Source organism: Pinus tabuliformis, chromosome 4_2, assembly GCF_031772625.1.
Source record: "Pinus tabuliformis cultivar Carrire ecotype Pingquan chromosome 4_2, CPIR1, whole genome shotgun sequence".
Classification (NCBI taxonomy): domain Eukaryota; kingdom Viridiplantae; phylum Streptophyta; class Pinopsida; order Pinales; family Pinaceae; genus Pinus; species Pinus tabuliformis.
In genome coordinates this window covers 696063735-696080630 of record NC_142304.1, presented here as the reverse complement: position 1 = coordinate 696080630, position 16896 = coordinate 696063735, and positions in this window count along the sequence as shown.

The window sequence follows — 16896 nt, the reverse complement described above, 5'->3', positions numbered from 1 at the left end:
TGTGGCTCATCGTCAGGACGAGTTGAAGAAACAGATCTAGCTTTGCGTGTTAAATAGTATGAGCAGGGCCTCCAACAACTATCTAGATTAACGGCTAGCTTTGACTTAGGGACAGTTAAAAAGTCAAATTGATTATTTCAAGGAAGATAGTAATGACCATACCTATATATAAATATAAAATTATATAAATGAAATAATTTAAGAAGGGGTTTACTGTAATAATTAGTTAAAATGTATAATTTAATCATTAATTTTTTTTTATTAAATGGGAATTAGTTAAATTGAAGACCTAACTTATTTATAAACAAGGTAAATGTAATTAAATAAAATAAAAAATAATAATACAAATCAACAAATAAATAAATAATAATAATATATATTCGCTAGATAAATAAATAAATAGATAAAGATCTATATAAAAATAAAAATAATATATATATATATATAAATTAGTTATGAAAGAAATAATAAAGTAAATACTAATAAGAAAATAACAATGATATATATCCGTTAATAAATAGATAAATTAACAATATATAAAAATTAGTGACGAAAAATAATAAAATAATAATAATAATATATATTCCTTAATAGATAAATAAAATTAGTATATAATAAAATAATAATAACATATATAAAAATTAGTTACAAAGAACTAATAAATAAATAAATAATAATAATAATAAAAACATAAGTAAGTAAATATTTGTTATAACAATAATAATTAGGGAAAGGGGACGACTCACCAATAAAAATAAGCAAAATAATAATATAAATTCGTTAACAGATAAATAAATAAATAATTAATATATATATATATATATATATATAATAAATAAATAATAACAATAATAATAATAAGTAAATAAATATTAGCTATAATAATAGATACCAATATCAATCCGGGAAAAAGGAGCGACACAAAATAAACAGGAGAAGGCCTGGAAAGAGTCCAGAGCCAAAAAGGATAAACCATAGGAGATAGGAAGGCTCCAGGGGAACGACAAAAGCGAAAAAGATGAAGGGGGGGGGGGAGACTAAGAAGAAAGGGCAGGGATCCAACATCTACTGATCTTCCAGCCGTCATCTCTATTGAGATTGTTAGGCCTTCTTTCGATCTCAATAGCTTCCCTGAGTTTCTGATGATGGAACTGGGCAACCTTGGCAATAACCTTAGCCTCCTCAATACAAACGTGATGCTTGGTCTTATCCACATGCTTTGCCAGCGCTGAAGACTTGGTTCTCCCATGTCTTAGGTCAGCTGCATGTTCGCAAATCCTCTGATGGATGGAGCGCCCAGTTTCCCCGATGTAGGGGGTCCCACAAGAACAAGGGATCAAGTAGACACCCTTCATTTCCTTGGGTTAACGGGATCTTTAACCGATCGGAGGGAATTACGAATAGTTTTGAGGGGTCTAAAGGAAGAGGGAATATTATACCTTTTAAGGATCCGAGCAATCCTGTCCGTGGTTCCTTGGACATATGGAAGGTGGACACCTGGTCGGTGTTCCTTAGGTTCTTTCCTAATAACTGCATTTCTAGATGCTTTAAGGAAAGCCTTCCGACCTAGGCGCCTACTATATCCATTTTCCAGAAAGACATCAAGGAGATGGGATCTCTCCTTATCGAATCTCCCATTATCAGAAATCCTGAGGGCACGAGTAGCGAGGGTGTTAAGGACACCCATCTTCTGAGCAGGGAAATGATGGGAATCAGCATGAAGATACTGCTCAGTATGCGTTTTCTTCCGGAACACAGAGTGGGAGAGATAGCCGTCCTTATTCTTAGAAATAAGAATATCCAGGAAGGGGAGGCAACCATTGACCTCTTTCTCCATGGTGAACTTAATGGCAGAGGACTGACCGTTGAGGTGATTGAAGAAGTGATCCAGCTCCTCTTGGCCATGGGACCAGATGACGTTAGTGTCATCCACATACCTTTTCCAAAGCTTGGGAAGGAGACGAGCCGAGGCCAAAGCTTTGGCTTCGAAATCTTCCATAAAAAGATTCGCAACAATCGGGGAAAGGGGGGAGCCCATGGCAACACCACAAGTCTGTTCAAAAAATTCACCCTCGAAACAGAAGAAAGTGGAAGTGAGACAGATCTCAACTAGATGCGCGGTATCAGGATCTATTAGGTGATAGATCACTTCCAAGGCCTCCTTTATAGGGATGTAAGTATAAAGAGAGACCACATCAAAGCTGACGAGAATGTCCTCAGGGTCCAACCTAATGCCCTTAAGCTCCTTAATGAAGGAAGCAGAGTCCTTAACGAAGGACTCAGTGCGGCCGATAAGGGGCTTAAGTTTAAGGGCAAGGAACTTAGCAAGAAGGTAGGTAGGACCACCAATGGTGTTGACGATAGGCCTTAGAGGGGCCCCTTCCTTGTGGATCTTAGGTAACCCATAGATCCTAGGAGTAATGGGACAACTCTCAATGAGTTTGTGGCTCAGGGAACTCACTGAGCCACTAGACTTGAAGGCGAGAGCCATAGTCCTAGAAATCTTCTTCAGAGGGTTCTTGGGCAGTTTTTTATAACTGCCACTATTGTGAAGATGATCTAACATCTTCTTACGATAATCATCCTTGTCAAGGATGACCGTAGCCCCTCCTTTATCAGCCTTCAGAACGACAATATCTTCGTTCTGATTTAAGGATTTCAGGGCAGAGAATTCCTCATTGCTGAGGTTCTTCCGAGGGGGCTTAGCCTTTCTAAGGACGACAACACAATCCTGTCTAATAGTGTCCTTGATATTATCCGGAAGATCTCTAATCCCGAATTCTACGTCGCAAATAATGTCGTCCACCGGGATGCTTCTAGGGGCAAGGGCAAAGTTCAAACCCTTGCTTAAAAGGCTAAAAATAGAAGGGGAGAAAGAAAAACTAGAAAGGTTAACAACCTTATTATTCCGGGAAGAAGGGGGAGGAATAACCGGGTCCACATTCAAAACCTCATTGCTATCTAAATCATTGATAAGGTTAAGAGAATCTTTATCATCATGGAATAAAATATTATTATTAGAATCACTCAAACTGTCATCCGAACCAACATCATTCATACTATTAATAGAATGAATATTCATCCTATTATTATTATTCTCCTGTATAACATTATAAATATTGTAATTCTTACTATTATTATTATTCTTGTTGTTATTATCCTTATATGAATAATTAATAATATTATCATTGTTATTGTTAACAAGATTCATGTTATTATCCTCACGTATGATATTACAGTTAATATTATTATTAATATTACAATTAAATAATAAACCATTAATATTATTGTTAGCGTTATAATTAAATGGCTCAATTTCATTAATATCTATACCAATGTTAATATTACGATTTTTATCAGACCTATCATCCATTATACTAATGTTAATATTACGATTCCTAACCGCATCATTTATATTAACGCTATCACTATTATGTAAAACGATCTTATTAATGATCTTCCTATCGTAATTATTACTGCGATGCGTATATAACTTATCAAAATTATCGTTTTCGCTGTTATTGTCATCGCTATAATTGTTACGATCCTTATGAGACCTATCATCCATAATACTAATGTAAATATTACGATTGCTATCAGCCCTATCATCCATATCATTTATATTAACGCTATCACTATTATGTAAAACGTTCTTATTAATGCTCTTACTATTGTAATTATTACTGCTATGCGTATATAACTTATTAAAACTACCGTTTTCGTTGTTATTGTAATCGCGCAGAAAAGGATGCCCACTATATGCCATACACGTGACAATTTAAATTGAAGATAACAAGTTGAAAGTTGAAGACCATATGATACTCTAAGAGTATAGAGATGTATTTCTAGAGAAGATACTCAGACTACCTCCCAAAAGAGATCTATTTTTCAATATAACTTACACCAAGAGTAATGCCTCTATCTAGGATGTCATATAAAATGAGCACACTTGAACTGGTGGAATTTAAGGTATAATTAAAGGAAATTTTGGCCAAGGGGTACATTAGACCAAGTGTGTCTCAATGGGGAGCACCAACATTATTTGTCAAGAAGAAATATGGTACCCTTAGATTGTATATCGATTATAGAAAACTGAACAATATAACCATTAACAACATGTATTCGTTGCCCAAAATTGATGACCTCTTTTATCAACTGAGAGGAGCCACAATGTTCTGAAAAATAGACCCAAGCTCTATATATCAACAAGCTCAGATCAGGGATGAGGATATCTAAGAAACTACATTTGGAACTAGGTATGGACATTATGAGTTTGTAGTGGTGCCATTTGGACTAAAAAAATGCACTAACTACCTCTATGTGCATGAAGAATAACATCCTCAACAAGTACTTGGATAAGTCTACGTTGGTTTTCATTGATGACATCTTAGTGTATTCAAAGAATAAGGAGGAGCATAAAGAACAACTCAAGATAGTATTTGGAAGTTCTAAAGGTGCACCAACTCTATCCTAAGCTCAGAAAATGTGTTTTTTTTCAATCACGAGTGCACTATTTGGGTCATGTTATTTCAAAAGAAGGAGTGGCAATAGATCCCAAGAAGATCGAGGCAATCACAAAAGGGGAACGTATCAAAATTAAGATCCTTTATGGGACTGGTAGGATACTACAAGAGGTTTATTCAAGCGTTTTCAAGGAGTAGGCATCCAATCACTTTGCTATAGAATAAAGGGGAAATTTTTGATTAGAAATAAGGGCGGGCAAGAAGTTTTTGAACAGTTGAAGCATCTTCTAAAAAATTCCCCCATCTTAAAGATTCTAGATCTCAATAAGGATTTCTTAGCCCGTACGAATGCTTGCAAGGAAGGATTCGATGGAATTCTCGTGCAAGAAAGACATGTGATAGCCTATGAATCCATGAATTAAATGAGCATGAGAATATTTATGTAACACATGATTTATAACTTGTGCAAGTATGCATGCTTTAAAAATGTGGAGATATGACTTAAAAGGGACGAAATTCATATTAATGATAGTTCGCACTCGGTTAAAGTATTTGTTTGATCAACCCTAATTGAATTCCATAAAACCTAGTTGGATGACTCTCATTAGTGAGCTTGATTTTGAGATTAGATATATTAAGAACAAGGAAAACCAAGTAGTAGATGTTCTTAATAGAAGCACACAAATGATACATAAGGAAACAATCAGTGTTTGTGAATCAAACATAAAAGAAAGAATTAGCGAAGAACTGTAATTTCATGAGCACTTCTAATATGCAAGTGGACACTTGAATCAAGAACCCAAGGGGCCAATGGGAGAAGAGTGTTGGTTAACAAAAGATGGCTTCTTACTATATATGGATAGAGTGTACAGACAAAGTGCAAAAAAATTGAAGAGGCTCATAATGGATGAACTCCATCATATACCTTACTTTGGTCACCCAGGGTACCAAAAGATAATAGAAACTACTAGAAATATGTATTATTGGCATAGGATGAAGAGAGAAATTGTTGAATATTATGCTAGATGTTTAAAAATGTCAATAGTTTAAGGTGGAATAGAAGCAACAAACAGGGTTGTTGCAATTAATGCCAATTCTAGAATGGAAGTGGGAAGTCATATTTATGGATTTCATCACTATTCTACTAAGGAATCCCAAACAAACCTGATACAGTCATGGTGGTAGTGGATAACTTACGCAAGGAAACTCACTTTATTCCTATAAAGTCTACCCGTAAAGTGATTCACATTACCCAGCTTTTCATGAACTATATTTTCAAGTTGCATGACATGCCTAAGAAAGTTATATCTGATCGGGATTCGAAGTTCACTTCAATTTTTTGGAGATATTTGTTTGCAGGTTTTGGGACATAATTGTTAGCACAAATTACCATCCTTAGATGGATGGACAAACATAAAGGTTGGACTAAGTGATGGGGACATGTCAAGGAGTGGGAATATTACTTACCTCTAGTGGGGATTGCGTATAATAAAGACTACCAAAAACCATTAAAGATGAGTCCCTCTGAAGTAATATATGGCAGGAAATGCAATATTCCAATCAGTTTGTTTAACCTAGTGGATCGAATTACACATAGCTCAAACATGTTGAAGGAAATGGAACAAGAAGTAACAAATATCAAACATAAGTTGAAAGTGGCACAATATCGATAAAAGAGCTAGGCATATTAGGGAAGAGTTCATAAGGAGTTTTGAATAAGAGAGCACATTTATATCATAATCAAACCTAAGAGTTGAAAGTGGGGTCCTGTGCCGAAATGGAAACACAATTTTGTGGACCCTTTGAGATCTTAGAAAGAGTGGGACCAACAACACACATTCTTACCTTTCCACCCACCGTAAAAGAACATGATGTTTTCCATGTATTTTTGCATGAAAATTACAGACATTATGCTAATCATATTGTTTATTAGGTTGTGATAGAGGTGGAACTTGAAAGAAAGTTCAAGCCAAAACCCTAGTGCATACTCGACAATAAAAAGACCTTGCTCCAAAACGCAGCAACAGTGTAGGTTAAGGTGAATAGAAAACAATTTGGACCAAATGAGACAACATGGAAACTATAAGATGCCATGAAAAAGGCATATCCATTTTTGTTTGTTGTATAAAATTAATTATATGAATAGTGGAACATCAAGGACGATGTTCCCTTTAGGGGGGAGGAATTACAACAACCCTTTTTCATCCCCATGTTTTGTAAAATGTAATTAGTACCAATATTGTTGGATAACCAACATGGATATTTTGTCAAACTCTAATTGATGTAATTATTCTTTCTTTATTTAACACACACACACACAACTAAAGTTAGAGAAGTGGATAGTCAACACGAAACCCAATGCCTAGGAGGGAGGTTGACTAGGGGAAAGCCATAGGGAGGATCGTGAAACTTCCTATCTAGATGAATTAATTTATCGGACCCTTGATGTGGCAAATGAAGTACCTAAACTTCCATAAGTTATGAGAGAATTGGGGGAGAGGGCACCAAACTACTCTAGAGAATGGGGTACATATTGTGTTAGAGGAATCTATTTACCTCACATCTCGAGAAGGACCATGAATTCTCATGCTAGAGCAGTGCAAGTGGGGTGACTAGAACCATGTGAAAAGAATCGAGGGAAGAGAGAGTAAATAAAGATAGAGAGAAAATAGCAATAGAGGTAGAAGTGTGTGAGAATCAGAGAGTGTGTACACTAGTGAACTCACTATTTTGGGGAACTTAAATTGATCCAAATGTGGGCATTGAAAATGTGACTCTTAATAGAAGGGAACTAAAAGCCTTCTGAGCCATAGCCATTTGGTTTGGAAGTGAGATCTTAATTAAATTGGACAAGGAAATAGTGAGGAAGCCTTCAACCTCAAATGTAGGGGCTTCAAGGAAATTCCAAATAGTTTGTCTAACCAAGGCACGTAAGGCATTGAGAAAACGAGAGGCATTGAGGGACTGCTATGTTATCACTGTAAAAGTTTCTTAAAAAAATTTGGACAACCCACATGGTTCCTAAGTTTTTGTATTAGACATGTTCAAGTCATTTTTATGTTTTTAGAGTCTAAGTCATAGGGTTAGAATCTCATTTCCATCATCAAATAAAGTCCATCAGCATTGTCTGGCCCCTTATGGATCCCATATCATGTTTAAAGTTTCATGTGTATGGTCATTTCGAACTTTTGAATGTGCTACAAAACTGTCTAGGCATTTTCATAGCGCAAAGTCTTGAAATTACATTACCTGCGCTACGCTATTAGGGATTCGTAGTTAGGCGTTTTCGTAGCGCAAAACCCCGAAATTACACTGGATGCGCTACGAAATCAGGAATTCGTGATCAATCATATCGAGCTATCAAATCCACCAGAATCTGTTAAATTTTCATCATCAGGTGTTAGCCCATGAACCTTACCTCTCACATGCAACCATTCATATCCATCATTAGATTCGTTAGGGGTCATTTGTCCGTAGGCATTTCAAATTTCAAAAAAAAGGGTTGATTGATCTTGGTCACATTCGTGTTGATCTTGGTCATATTCATGCAAGAGATACTTGGTTCTGTTCTTAGTCCAAGTAAGCAGAAAACAAAGTTCTTTCGCAGGGTTCAAGCAAGGCATCTCTTCATCAAATTCAGGCGAGGTAGTTTCTTCCAGGTCTTCTATCTACAGGGTTTTCAAAGGAGAAATGTTGGAAGAAAGAAAGAATCACAGATCAAGCCGATGTCTGAGAATTGAACTTGAAGGCTTAGATGCTCTCACAAAGGATAAAACAGTTGAAGAAGCCTTCAAAAAAGTAGGTTGTTGGAGGTTCTGTGAGAAACTACAGGGAGGACATAACCAAGTGACCAAGGAATTTGCTCTAAATTTCATAGGTTTACATACAAAGATTGGAGTGTTAGAATTTCCAATTTCTCCTGAAGTTATATCTTTAGTCACAGAAATTCCAAGAGGTCAGGAAAAGTGGTTTAAGAATTTCAAGTTCGAAATGGTACCATGCAAGATATTCTTGAAGCCAGAGTTTGTAAACACAGATTTAACTAAAGCAGTGCCAAGGGGTTATGTCAAAGATTCATATGCCAACCTACTCTCATGCATACAAAGGTACTTCACCTGTGAAGGAAGATACCACAAGGTGTATTCTTATCATTTCAAACTCCTATTGCATTTCACTAGGATAATATCTCTAGATCTACCTTTCTTTCTGTTTCGGAGCTTAGGCAAGATGTCTGATAAAATACAGTTGAAGAAAGAGGCATGTGAAACATCATTGTTCCATCATGGCTTAGTTAAATTAATTGTCTTGCATGAACTTCAGAAGGTAGATAGAGAATGGTATTCATTTCTCTTTATGTCTGGTTTTAGAGCTGAAACAGGACTTAGCCCTAGGGCTAAGGAAATATCATCGCCAGTGATTAGTCACCATGCAGAAGAAAGGTCAAGCAGGTTTGTTAAACTGAAGGCCAGAAAGCAAGTTAAGGAGCCAGTGACTAGAATACCATTGGCTGTTCAAGATACTCCTCAACATTCACAGAAGAAGAAAGTTCAAATTAAGGAAGCAACACAAGAGCAGTCCATTGGTGAAACAGTCTAGAGAAGGGTAACTAGAAGTCAAATAGCCAAAGAAAAGGGTAAAACAGTGGTCACTGATGAAAGCCCAGTCTCAAAGGGCAATTTGAATGATCTTCTTCAGGCTATTGACATTGAAGAGTCCCCTCTGGTCCAAGTAGACTTCATTGAATTAGGTGAGGGCAAGTCAAAAAAGATGAAATCCTCTAAAAAGCTATAGTTTGATGATCAGGTTTCAGAATTTGTTTTTAAGCCCAGAAGGCATGTGACTAGGCAGTCCAAAAGGTTACAGGAGGCAGAGCTGGAGGTAAGTGAGATAGGGGAGATATCAGGATTCTGTGAAGAGCTCGTAGTTCCAGTAATGCAACCATCACTCATGCATGAAGATGACAGAAACAGAGCAGTCGATACTCAAGAAGAAGAAAATAACTATGAGGAAGTCAAGAAGAAATTGAAGCTTGCCAATATTGAGATTGCCACACTTAAGAAAAGGGCAAGGAAACATGCAGTTGAGAAAGCCAATTTCAAAAGAATGAAGGCCCTGTGGGAAGATGGAAAAGTTTCAAAACCTGAAATAGTTAGCAGAGACGCTCAATACTTCACCTGGACTGTCCCTGCAATCAAGGAAGCAAGGTATATCAGATGGATCAATGACAGACTAAGAACTAATATCAAAGTGATGAAAAGACAAATTGAAGACCTTGAAATTTAGATGAGCAAGTTTGGAGGTCAGCCTCAACACAAATGAACAAGAAAGTAAGTGACGAAATCCTAATAACAATTTTGGTTGAAACAAAGACATTACCTTTTGAATAGTTTTCAAGGACGGGTGATGTTAGGTATATGTGGCATATGTACATAATGAAACAACTGTGAAGAATCCTTAGAAGGAAGGTTTTTGGAAAAAATTGTGTAAATTGATTCACACAACAGTTTTGTAGCGCGCTACGAAACTGCTGTAGGTGCAATCTTGTTTTTTTAATCAATCTTCAAAGGAACGAAGGGGTTATTTTTGAAGAAGGATGTTGTTGGGGAAATGTGAGGAGATCATTTGAGAAGGTTTAAATCCCAAGTAAATAAAAACTCAGAGAATGAAAGATATATGCAAGAACAAGTTTTGCGCTACAAAAACAACAGTTTATTTCGTAGCACACCCACATTGACTTCTTCAATCAACTTCAAGGAGTTCAATTTTTGCACAAGTGTAAGAGCAGGGTTCTATGGCTAATTCAACATATGTTATATGATTAAAGGGGCTAGTTTGGTCAGCAGGAGATTCGAGGAACACCATTGAAGACCAAGGCTACACTGCAGGGGACATTTTCCTAGTTTTCAGGACAGATGAAGGAGAAGTTAATGAAGGCCAACAGGAGGGTTATGGACATCAACAAGGTCGAAGTTAAGGAGGAGCAGATGTCAAGTATCAAATTTAATTCCTAGTTTAAGTTGTTACTATCATAATAAGGAGTTGTACTCATAATTGTATTAGGACTCTAAGACTGTTAGATAACTGCTACTTGTAATTAATAGTCTGTTTTAGGTATGAATAGGTGTCAAGATAGGAAATTTGAATTCCCCTCATGTTGGATCAGGGAATCCAAGATTGTAATGATAAATCTATAAAGGACAAGAGGTGGAATGCCTCAGGGTTGGAAATTTCAAAAGAAACAAGCATACTGTGTTATTGTAAGAGACTGTGTGTTTTTATGTTAATATAGAGATTTTGGCTTCACTACTCAGGATTCAGAGAGAGTTTTAATGTTTGATTTTCTCATGGCCTTTTTCATCTACTTACTTGCAGTGGTATGAACACATGTTACTTAGAATTCATTGATAATGCTCTAACTTCCTTCATGTGTTTATAAACTGTGTTCCTTTCATTATGACTCTGTTTTGTTGATACATTAAGACTCTTTATGCCTTGACTTCCATGTTAAGCTGATCTTGTTGTTGTACTGAAACATGCTCAGACTCCATAGCCCAATAGATGTTTGTTGATTGGTATTTCAACCATTTATACGTTTTCATTTGTTTTTTCCATAGATTTAGCCATCTAATCCTTAAATTGAAATCTTTAACCCAGTGAGAGAGCCCTCTCAGGTTGAGGAGGCTAAGCCTCAGCCAAAAGTTTGGTTTGAAATAGTTACTCAAAGTCTTCCTGATTAGCAGCCTATTAGGGGCTGATTTTGTGATAACATGCTAGATTAGTGAAAGGCTCCACTTTATGTTGTTGTAAGTATTGGATGACCTTATTTTGCTATGTTAATAGGCCCCAACTCAACATTTAAAGTGCATAAATCTTGAATCATGTATGCGAAGGAGAGTGGCCTTAATGTCTTCTACTTGACTTGAAGCCGTACTACATCTTGAGTGAAGCTTTCCCTTAAGGCATTAGATATGGAGCGGGGGTGGCCAACTATAAGAAAGACATAAGTGTAGCTAATCCTGGGGTTGGGTAGACAATGACTCTCCCTTTTTCAATTTTCAACAAGATTAAGCGAAATAGGTAAGTGTATCTCTTATTTTTCAATGAAATAACACTACTATTAAACGCTTTATGAATATTGATATGCTAGTTATTGTGCTTGCTTGTAATGATGATTCAAAATTTGTTGTGATGATTTGTTAAATGTGTATGAATGAAGCATTGTAAATATTGTATAAATGTGCTTAATTAATAGCTATTACTTCTTTAATGAGTGAACTTTGTATACAAATGTATTCTCTAAAGTATGTTGCCTGTGATGGTTGTGAGGTGTATCATGTTTGAAGAGAAATGTAATTGTTGATTTGAGCCTAAGGTTCTTCTTGTATTTTGTCAGTGTGAATGGCCCTTCTCAGGTCGGTATGGGATAGGAGTAGTTGTGGTTGTATCCCCACTCTAAATAAGGGGACTTGAAGTAAATCATTGCTTGAAAGGACTTTCTCCCTCTATAGATAATCCAATATACTAGCCTCTCTTTTTGGTAAATGTTAGAAGTTTAAAAGGTGAAGCTATAGTCCTAAAGGAACGAAGAGAAACTCCTTTATCTAGGAGAAATTGTGAATTTGGCCCATTGAAGGTAGTGTTTTGGATGCCCTTTTGTTGAAGACTTCTAAGTCCTTGGAAGTTTTTTTAGGTAAATTTTTGCCTTATTAGATTTAGTTAAGGCCTTTGGAACAAGCCTAGAAAATCTGTCATAGGTTTTAGAATTTTTTGGTTTGAAGTTTTAGCCTCAACCCCTAGTGACATGGACCAATAGAAGTCATGGCTAGGAGCCTAGTTGTAAGGGATTGTTGGGCTTTTAATATTGGGATATTAGGATATGAAGATTCATCCAGAAATATTGCCTCAAAGTCATGATATTGACATGTTCGTTGATGGATAAAGAGAATTATCGTCGGTTGTCAGTCATGTATTGGGTCTCAACTTATCGATTATCAAATTAGGAGTATTGGAAACTCAAAGTTTGACCCATTTAAACTTTGAGAATGAGATATATGGAAAGGTTGTAATTTGGGCGATCAAAGCCCTTGACTCTAGCCCCTAGTCACGTGGTTGACAGGGGTTGTGACTAGGAGCCTAGCGCAAGGGTTTTGGCCATTAGGTGTTAGCTTTTTAGCTATTAGGTTTTATAATTTCTTAATAAAGACTATCAAGAAAAATCCTCGATACTAATAGATCCTACAATGCTTATCAATTAATGGAGGTAGAAACTTTGAGATATGTCAATCAACAACATTGGGGTGTTAGATATTGAGTATCAAAATATCAAGCCTTGAATGTTTCAGGTGTGGGGAGACCGAGATCTAGCTATTGGGATTTTCTCCCAATACAAATGATGTTTGGTAAGGTAGTGGATGTGGTATGCTAGTGTGGTGGGGTTGATGACATGGCATACTTATGTGGTGGTGACTTGGTGAGGTGACATATCATTCTCACATGGCACAAAACGAGTGCTTTATGACATGACATGCTAACATGGTGTTGATGTGGCATGTCGATGTGGTAGGAGGATGTGGTAAGATGAAATGGATTAGGCTGTAAAGTGGCACTAAGGCTATGGCTAAGTGGCAACCAAGGTATAGGTGATATAGTATTAGATATTAGAGTTTCAAGCTATCGAGAGACTAATCGTTGGGTGTTGGGATTTCAGAAGGTTGGGATCTCCATATTGGGCTTACCCCCGATACATATAGAACCTAAAACACCCATTAGTTTCTAGAAATATCTTCCCTTATTTGACTATGGTATATTGACCATCATCCTTTTTAGGTATTTGATATTGGGAGGTCAAGACAAAGATATCAAGCTTTCCTCCCAAAACTTCCAAAACCCGATAAGGATCTTAACATGGCACATCAGGTGGTAGATGATGTGGTGAGATGATGAGGACAAGGATGCCACTTGTTAGTAACATGGCATTATACGGTAAATGACAGATGGGCAAGGGATGCCACATCTCTTCCATGTGGAAATGGTACAGATGGTATGTGGTAGTTGGAAGACAATCTTCAAATGGGCGTACCTTGGTGCTTGAAATTCAAAGTTGGATGCAATTTTTTATCATTGGAAATATATTAATGAGTAGAAGATGATGGTAGTCTCAAAATTGAGTTTTAAAGTGGTCAAGGGAAGAGAATTTCTATTAACTCCATCTCCATCAAGTAACTTTGGAGGTCAAGCCTAAACACCCCGTAGCTTTAATTGGGTATTAAGGGGTTGGGTGTGTTACAATAAACATTTAATTGTGCCATGTTTTAACTCAATCTTCTTATAATGTATATGAATTAGCATTTAAGAATATATTGACCACAAGAAATATCACATCATGGTTATGGAAATTAGTTAGGAGTGTATTAAAAGACCATGGAGATACTTTTTCATATGTATAAAGGAATGGACCATTGCTTCCTACTGGTTAGGTTTTTATGGCATAGGAAATACAACCTTTTATATATTTTTCCAATTTAGTGTGGGAGTAAAACCAATAAAAACATTTCTACAAGATTGCTAGAGTTTAATGGACAACCATGTAGCCTACTAAATTGGAGCAATATGGCTCCCAAACAATATTGTCATGCTAATTTCTTAGAACACACGGTTCCCAAGGCTAAATAAGAAGTTGCAACATAAATAAAAATATAGTCAGCAAATGCCTAGGAGGGGATATGAGTAAATATATATAAATGTTAGATTTGTGTTATGGTGGTATTGCCAATATCATTGTTAATGTCCACAAGCATCTGAGATAGTTACTATTAAATAAATTGGTGGTCAACTTAAGTAATTTTTTGTATAATTGGAACTTTAACACTTTTGTTCAATCACCAAATGGAGTCATTGTAGGATGTCATCCACTTTAACAAGCACATATTTTGCATCTTTTTTTGTGTCTACACAAACCACAAAGTGTTATGATAAAAAAATACAACAATCTCCTTTTTCTTTAGTTGTAATAGAAAATATCTATATTAAAAAATTGTGTTTGGTATTGCAACTATACAACAAATATACAAAATATTTGAAGTTTGGCTACTAATTACCATCTTTTCTTTCATCCTCATATTGAAACAAAAGCTTATTAAGAAGTATACTATGCTAGAGATTCTAGATGTAAGATTCTCTAGTAAAAGACTAATATCCAGTAAAATTTCACTTCCATACTAAACTAATTTTGCATGTGTTGATTACCTTCCCAATGGAAGTTCCCTGGTTCCATTGAAGGAACAACAATGTTCGAGTCAAGTATTGTAATTGCCCCTCCCACACATACCCAATTTCACTGGTCTGCTAGGGTAAACATGAGACGAAGAGTTACTATGATATGCCCCGACCTCCAAGCTTCAGTTATGGAAGTGAGGCTAACAAATAAGATTTACTGACCACAAACTGACATCTTACAGGGTTTATAGGACACTCAAGGGCCAAAGAACCATCCCAGGTGACCAAACCCTAAGTTGGATAGCCTTTTTAGTGACCTAGACTCCCAACTGCATGCACAAGCATGCATGAATAGTTGTGACCCTCCAACCACATGCACAACACTGCCTCCATGTGGTTACATCCCAAATTATCCAGTTCAGAGGGTGTGATCACGAGATCTAAGCCAAAATTCCAAGGCAACCTCTAGACTACTGCCCAGAATTTCCTGAGACTTTCTAGAATGATAATTAACTTAATGACAATGCCAATACCAACCATGCCATTCATTTCATCAAACATATGGTATGTAACACCCTCCTCCGATATCTACCCAAGTAACCAGCCAACTAGGGTAAATATGTGACGATAAGTTACTATGATATGATTCGACCTCCAAAGTCACCTTAAGGAAGTGGAACCGGCAGAAACACACCATACAGACCTTCCACATCATCAACAATACTCTGAGGAACCATCCCAACCTCTCAGGTAACCAACCCCTTGGTCCCACTGAGTTTTTATACCAATTAACCCTCAGATGCTCCCATGATATGGGAATGTGTGTGTCCAGAGGGCTCTGGACGCTCCCACAAGATGGTATGCCAACATCTAGGGACTATTTTTTTCAGTGTTGTGCCAGCGTCCCCAGGATTTGAGTCACTTTTTCAGGCCCAAAGCCCAACTCACTGCCCATAACTAAATTACACCTTCAGAACAAAAAGATAACAAGGGAATGATGATACAAATTCAATTACTTAAACAAGCCATTGGTTGGAACCCTACTATCCATGACAGACATTTCGTCAAACATATCACAAATATGTAATCTACAGGTGTAAACAACAAATCTAAGCATATGGGTCTCATACTTATCTAAGAATCACTATGAGGCATTGTTTCCTTATCACTTTAGCTGCATTATCATCTATTAGGGCATAGATACATCGTTCATTCATTTAAAAGTAAAAATACGATGAGATCCATACATAGCCACTGTCATAATACATGTTCATAACCAACATAATAACAACAGAAATACCAAGGAAACAACAACCATATAATCCCCATATAAACAAGTATAATACTCATGAGAAACAAGGAGAAATAACCTCATATTAATGATGCAAAAGCCAACCCGATATGGGACTACCATGTTCCACTCGATCGTAGACATGGATAAGCCAAATCTCTCTTCAGTCAGTCACCCCCTGCCATATTCCAAGCATGAATGTGGGATCTCATAAAACACATCAATTAAAACTATTCAGGGCTTCCAGAGGCTAAACCACCTCAATCCATCAAACAATGATTCCACCTCATGGTCAGACATCATAAACCCATCATCAGATTGGTCTCTACCCAAGCCTTCCAGGGCTCTAGAGCATTTGTTCCAACCCGACTTCCAGGACTAGTAACTCAATGCACAACTATTGTCAGGTTCCAGAGCATTTGTCCAACCAAGGCTCCAGGAGTAGTAACTCAACCCATAGCTTTTCCAGGCTTCTAGAGCTTTTGTCCAACCAGGGCTTCCAGGACTTGTAACTCAACCCACCAAGGGATTTCAGAGCGTTTTTCCAACCAAGGACTCCATGACTAGTAACTCAAGCCAAGCTATTACAGGGCTTCCAGAGCGTTTGTCCAACCAAGGCTCTAGGACTAATAACTCAACCCAAGCCGTTACAGGGCTTCCAAAGTGTTTGTCCAACCAAGGCTTTAGGGACTAATAACTCAATCCAAGCTAAAGGAAACATGAGAACCAACCAGAAAAAACAAAGAAATAAACCCACGACACCATGGCTATCGAGGAAATGGCAAGGCTAGGCAAATCCACTGCCAATCTAGGCAATCCTCCATGCCAATGACAGCTCATGACCAAGAAACCACATGCATGTGCAATGCATGCCAAAACTAGTGAGGAAAACACACATGCAACTTGGTACCTGCAATCAAAACCCAC